The sequence below is a fragment of the Hibiscus syriacus genome, unplaced genomic scaffold (assembly GCF_006381635.1).
Source record: "Hibiscus syriacus cultivar Baekdansim isolate YM2019G1 unplaced genomic scaffold, ASM638163v2 tig00110210_pilon, whole genome shotgun sequence".
NCBI classification, from domain to species: Eukaryota; Viridiplantae; Streptophyta; class Magnoliopsida; order Malvales; family Malvaceae; genus Hibiscus; species Hibiscus syriacus.
Genome location: NW_024062629.1, coordinates 871,181 through 878,100, shown reverse-complemented (window position 1 = coordinate 878,100; position 6,920 = coordinate 871,181). Strand labels below are relative to the sequence as shown.

Sequence of the window (6,920 nt, the reverse complement as noted above, 5' to 3'; positions counted from 1 at the left end):
TTCTCTTAAAATTAGGACGACGTTTTAAAGACGGTGAAGATGAGAGTAGATATTTGGTTCCAAAAAACATGCAAACTAGGACTCTAAGGTGAGAAGGTTTCTTCTAATTCCAGCATCTCGCTTCTATCAGAGATTTGGGAATTTTAGTTTACAATGATGACATCAAGTTTAACGAAACGATATTTTGATTAAAGGATCAAAATGATTCAAACGGCAATAAAAAAAAATGTTCAAAGCAACATGACCAAAAATTTGATATGCTAATATTGCATGACATTAAAAACACACATACACGGTGACAAGAATTTAAAATCATACTAATATTTCATATAACAAAAAATGTCGATTAACCAAATTATATGTCTATGGAATGGAAAGACGTTCTACAAAAAGCTTAATTACAATCCATGTTACTAAAATGGTGTTCCAACAACTAGTGTTAATTGAATAGCAGCAAGCAAGGGATAAATTCTTATTTAAGAAATGTAACTTAGCATTCACTAAGCACACTACCACCACAAACGTCAACCAAGTAATATATTCCAATCAACAAGTTACCCTTTAATCCATCACATAAAATTAAATAATGAATCCAGTCCCTAAGACAACTACTTAAACAAGGGGCCAAAATTCAGTTCCACTCCCCATTTGGAGGGATTTATTTGAAATCTACAGAACCCGGAGTGCTATGGAGTAACAACTAACAAGTCGCCCCCCCCCCCTTTTTTTCCCCTAGTTTGAGCTACTTAGTGGAGCTACAACTCCTCCCTCCCTCTTGCTGTTTTATTCTTTCAGCTTACCTGCTGCTGCTGATTACTGTACCACGGATAAGCTCCATATGCGGTGGCTGCTGCTGCATACATGCCTATGCCATTAGGTGGTGGCAAAGTGTAGCCATAACCATCATAGACCTGCCCTCCATAGTAAGCTCCACCCCAATTGTTACCATAATCACCCCTAAACTGCATTATCCCAAAATAATAGATTAAATAGAAATAGTTCCACATCTCTTTTAAAGAATATAGTAACAGCTTCTTAATGCTCTATCTGCATTGAATAATGATGGAGAGACTGAAGGCGAATACAGATAGAGAATGGAGACCTGCTTGTTTGCCGGATTGCGACCCCAAGAAAGGCGCACTGTTTGCTTGCCGATATCAGTTTCATTCAACTTCAGCAATGCCTCCTCGGCATTGTCCCTGTTGACACTCAGATATTACATCAAGGTAGTAGTAACTGAAGAATAACTGCATTATACCTTCGATTCTAGTAGAGCAGTCGTTTATAGGGAAAAAAAGGGTAAAATATAGCCAAAACATACCTGTTGGCAAATCGCACAAACCCACATCCTTTTCCAAAAGGTATCTTGACAGAAACTAATTCGCCATACTGAGAGAAAGGTTGCCTGAGATCTTCCTCAGTGACATTAGGGTCAAGTCCTCCAACAAATATCTATAATAAACTTTGATTAGACAAGGGAGGCACAAATATTGATGCTCCTAAGAGTTAAAGCCTAAAGGAGCTTATAAACTTACTGTTGTGTTTGAAGAATCTCCATCAGATTGGGTTGAAGAACCATTTGATGCATAACCCCCTTCCAAAAACAAAAGAAGACAAATGTATCAAGCAAAATTTGAAGGCTTTAAACTGTATCAATGAAATTTGTCTTGAGGGGTCAAAAAATAGATGAAACAAGAATGGACAGCAGCAAAGGTAATTCTTTGTTGTAAAACCAGGTGAATAAGCATTCAGACTTGGAAACTATCTAGGCATTGAATTCCTTTAGAATTCCGGTCATTAAATTGCCTCAAAGGCCAAATTTAGGTTTTATTATAAAAAAGGAGAAGAAAATGTAAGAACATCATTTGACAAAATTCAACTAAAAGGATGTTTTTGGCTAAGTACAGTAAAAGAATGTTATATTCATGAAAAGAAAATGTTATAGAAATTGTCAATCACATATAATTGAGATAACCTATTTAACTTCTATAATAAAACACGATTCCATTGCGGTTTCAATCTAAAAAGTCAAGTGTAGTTCAGCAACTTTTAACAATTCCCATGCTCTTTTATTGCTCATAAAAGAAAACAGGGATTGCCCCCCTTTAAATTCAGACATGACCAGTTAAGATGTATTTTATATTGCATGATAAAAGGAAGGTACTCGAATATAGCAAGTTAAAGGACATAAACCCCACCAAAAGAGGCTAAATCTAGTTATCCAACAGAAAAGGGAAAGCGTGATATGAAAGAACCTTGTTACACACACAGAAATCTAGCAATTTGTTGCCCAACAATGCTACTATTTGATTCCAACACAATCTAATAACTAAAAGAAAGGCAGTCCACCAACAAAAGAGAGACAGCATAGACAATATATAGTCTCATTGAAGGAAGCAGCACCAAATTTGCTTAGTAGGTGTTTCAAAGAAGTAATATTCATGTTAACTTTTTATATCTAAAACTGCAAAGCATCCTCAAAGAAAAGAAATTAAAACAAGTGACTAAAGAGATAAAAGATAAGCACTTTAGCATTAAACGTAAATCAAAAAATGAAATTTTAAGATGTACCAATGTTTTAAAGCTTAAACCAATGAATAAAAGAAAGCAAGTTAGATAATCAAATACCTTGTGAAGAATATTGTTGCTACGCTGACGACTTCCTGGAGTTGCAGCACCAATACGCATGGCCTGTTTGAACAATATTCACCATTCATTTCAGTCATGGCTTGTGACCTTTCAGTATCATTTCCAAACCTCACAAAAGCATAACCCTTGATCGACCAGTGTTAGCATCAATTATAACTTTTGCAGCTTTAACAGAGGGATATTTACTGGCAAAAGTTTCATACAAGGCTATCAGTAACATCTGCAGCTAAATCTCCTACAAAAATAGAAAGAGGACCATTTTCTGAGCGCTTCTCTCCTGTGCTGAAAGTTGCCCAATTCAGGCGGAAAGGTTGTTCTATATTAGGCATAAAAATGCCACTATAATTTTGAATAACTTTCTCACTGTTGCATGCGAATAAAATTCCACAAATCCATATCCTTCTGATAACCAGTTTGCTTATTGCGAATGACCTTAATGGACACAATCTGCTCAAATAAATTCCAAATATAAATTAAAATTAGGCAAGCAATCAAAACCGTTAAATCAGATTTCTATGTTTCTTTGAACTATTTTTCATTGTAAGTAAATCTGTCTTCTCAATAAATCATACTTGTTTCAAGTAATGCATCACTATCTCAATGTGAGAACCTTATCTTTAAGCCAAATGCGACAAACTTCTTTATGGATCAACATGAACCAAAAGTCAAGATTTTAAATTTAACATGTAATTTATCCTCAACAATCATAATATAAGAAATTGAGTTCTAAACAGCTTTTCGGCAATCAAAACTATATCTTCAGCTAGAAAGTTGGATTCCAAAGTTGTTTCAGGCTCTAGTTATTAAAATTTTCTTCATACATCATTTCTAAAAAGGCATCAAATAGAAAAATCCAGAATTGACTTCACCCAGTTTACTTGCTAGTTGTCACTCATCCTATTCAGCATTTGATTAGTACCCAAGTAAACCATGAGAGCTACATGCCAGCCAATAAATAGGCACCAGATATTAATCACAATTCAAAACTATCTTTCGGTAGACCAATAATACAGACATTAATACACAACATATCTTTTGCTACCGAGTACCCTAACAATACTTGTAAGATTACTATTTCCATAAATAGTAGTCATCGGGATGCATTTAATTTGAACAATTTCCAGAATAGTCCGAAATAAATGTTCTTATATCACTCACACGAGCATTATACATACACAAGCATATAATCAATCATCCATACAAAATGTAACAGACAGAGCCATAACTGCAGATTCTACGACATCTGACAACATAACTGAAGTCACTGATCACAAATAATATTAATAAACATGAGCATATTCATAGCAAATCATTCAATTAAAAATAAGCATCTAGATTGTAATTAAATGTAACTTTGAGAATTTGTTCAACCTCGCCAGTGAAGCGAAGCAGCTATGAAGAGTTCTCGTCCATCCATGATGCAATCACCAATCCACACGGTTTTGTTCTCGCCGCTACCGCCAGATCCTTGCTGCTGCTGCGCGTGACCGTGGTGATGCTGGTGCTGGTACTGGTGAGGTTGATAATGCATGTAATGCTGAGGTGGAGGTGACGGCGCCACGAAGTGCTGCGGTTGCATAATTTGATGCTGCATTAGCACAGCAGCCGCCGGATACTGCATCGCCACCCACTGAGGCTGAGGTTGCGGCGTGGTTGTTGAGTCCGTTGGCTGTATTCCTGCGACGGTTGCGCTTGAGGTTCTGAATCCGTACCACTGTTCTGCTGCATCCTTATATTTGTATTCCTATTATCACTATCTCTTATTTTCTTCAAAAAAAAATTATAACAAAAGCTGTGAATGTTTATTAGAATTGAATCTGAATTTTCTTCTTTCTTTTTTTCTTTTCGGAAATAAAATGTTATCTTTAAGGCTGAATCTGAGGATTTTCAGGGGAACAGAAAAAATAGAAAAGAAAGAGAGAATACGGCACGGCTAAGGTCTAATTCTAAGAAAGCAGAGGATTTAAGCTAAGGGTGACGAGGAGCATGAAACGTGGGCCTTCCTTGCCCTTTGGATGTTTGGGCGTTAGTTCAATATTTACCGTTGATCTGTGCACGATGTGATGAGGTTCGCACGTGATGCTGTTGTGGTCCACCCCCCCACCCTGGATCCGCCGCCAGCTAGCTTCTTTTATTAACCCAAATTCTCCTTTTGGATTGTGTGGATTTAACTAGGGCAACGAAAGCTTTTTTATTTAGATTGAAATTCATTATTATTTTTATCATTTAATTTATTATAACTTAATCACTGAATCATTTTTCATATCGCATTAATGATGTAATATGCGAATTTTTAATTTAAATGTTAAAATTTTAAGATATTTTAACCAAACCCCTATGGAGACATTTGATTCACGGCATTCATGATTACCAGGGTCCCGTTTAGTTGGCCGGTAATTCTATACATGGTAATTTTTTATTCCTAACAGTAGATTTTTTTGGATATATTACTAGGAAAGTGATTATCCACATTCCCTTAGGTATTATTGGATTACCGGTGTTTTTGACTAAAATTCCTTAAATTTTAGTCCAAACACGGTAATCTTACATTCCTACTGAACGAACCAAACAAAAAACAATATATCCAGTAATCTTATTCTCTAGTAATCTTTTATTCCCACTGATAATCTTATATTCCGTGAACTATAAGTTGTACACAAGTTTTCAAATAATTTTGCAAATTGCACTTTGATCTTACATTTTTTTCTTTGCCACTACTATTACTTCAACAGAGTTGTTGTTGGAAAGCTTTGATGAAGACTCACGGCCCAATGATAGTCCTTTGAAGACTTTATGGAGAAGATACACGCTTGGGCCCAATTGTCAAATCCGACACAGATAGGCGCATATTCATTGATCCACACTTGGCCACACAAGAGACTAATCACATTTATTTAAATGATACTTGTATATATTTTTCAAATAAAATAATTAGTTTTACTTTGAGTTAGTTAACATTTTAAGGTTAAAGTACACAATGTCCCTCAATTATAAGACAATGTTTTATTGATCACTGACTATTAAAAATTATAAGATAATCACCATACTATTCACATGTTTCAAATTGTCATTTTCATTAAAAATATACTGTATCTAAGTTTGGATACATGTTGACTGAATTATGATAAAATATGATCCTAGAATCTCAAAAGACTATCATATCCTAGTTAGCATGTCGTCTACCTCAGACGACTGTCATTTTTTAACGCAAAATGACGAGCTGGGACACATGAATAGTTGAGTGACTATTTTATAACATTTCAATAGTCGATGAAATCACAAACAATGCTCTATAATCGAGAGATCATTTTGTAACTTTTAATAATCGGAGGACTCGGTGAAGCAACATGCTATAATCAGGGGACCATTGTGTTCTTTACCCAAATTTTAAAATTATTATTATTAATATTAGACTACTAGAACTAAACGAAATTGAAAGATTATGAAACTCATTCCCATTCATTTGATCCAACAAAACTACTAGAACTAAACGAAATTGAAAGATTATGAAAACTCATTCCCATTCATTGATCCAACAAAACAAAATAAAAAAAAGAGTAAATTGTGTGTTTAGTCAATCAATTATTTTCGTGATTTGTTTTGTTTATACGACTATTTTTTTTCAAAATCAATCTAACGCTACATTTTAGGTCCATCTTGGTCATCCGTATTAAAAATTAACGGTGATGACGTGTCACATAAGGTAATACTACGTTATCATTGAAAAAATAAAAAAAATATAGGGTCAACAGTTCTATTTATCTTTTAATGATGAGTGACTAAATGCAAGAAAATGTAACTTAGGTTTTTTGAAAAAATAGTTGATAACCAAAACTAACTACGAGAATAGTTAGATGACTAATATGTAATTTACCCAATATAATACTTTTACTTTTTTTTTTGGACAAATTCTAAATTAATCATAATCCTTCCTATAAGAGGGGCAAGGGGGACTCTAAGGGAAAGAAGAAGATTTCTCCTAATGGGTCTAGAACTCATAATCTAAAAAAATATGAGAAAACAAATAAGTAACCAACCAAATATGTTTGCTCATAAGTTGTTATTTTGGAAGAGCCTGCAATTTATTAATATTGAAACACCATTATCAAGTCAGGCCCATACCAAATGAAGTGGAGGCCTTGTGCTAATTTTAAAATGAGGTCCCTAAAATAGTTTATAATAAGAGGAAATTGTTAAAATATCAAAAATGATCATGTTACAATATTTTTTACAAAATAAAAATTTTAAACATATGAAATTAATTTTTTCAT

The 6,920-nt window shown here is 34.2% G+C and overlaps 1 pseudogene; it reads right to left on the bottom strand.

The window, feature by feature from the left end:
* Positions 1 to 540: 540 nt before the first annotated feature.
* Positions 541 to 4,570, bottom strand: LOC120113620 (annotated as a pseudogene).
* Positions 4,571 to 6,920: the final 2,350 nt, after the last annotated feature.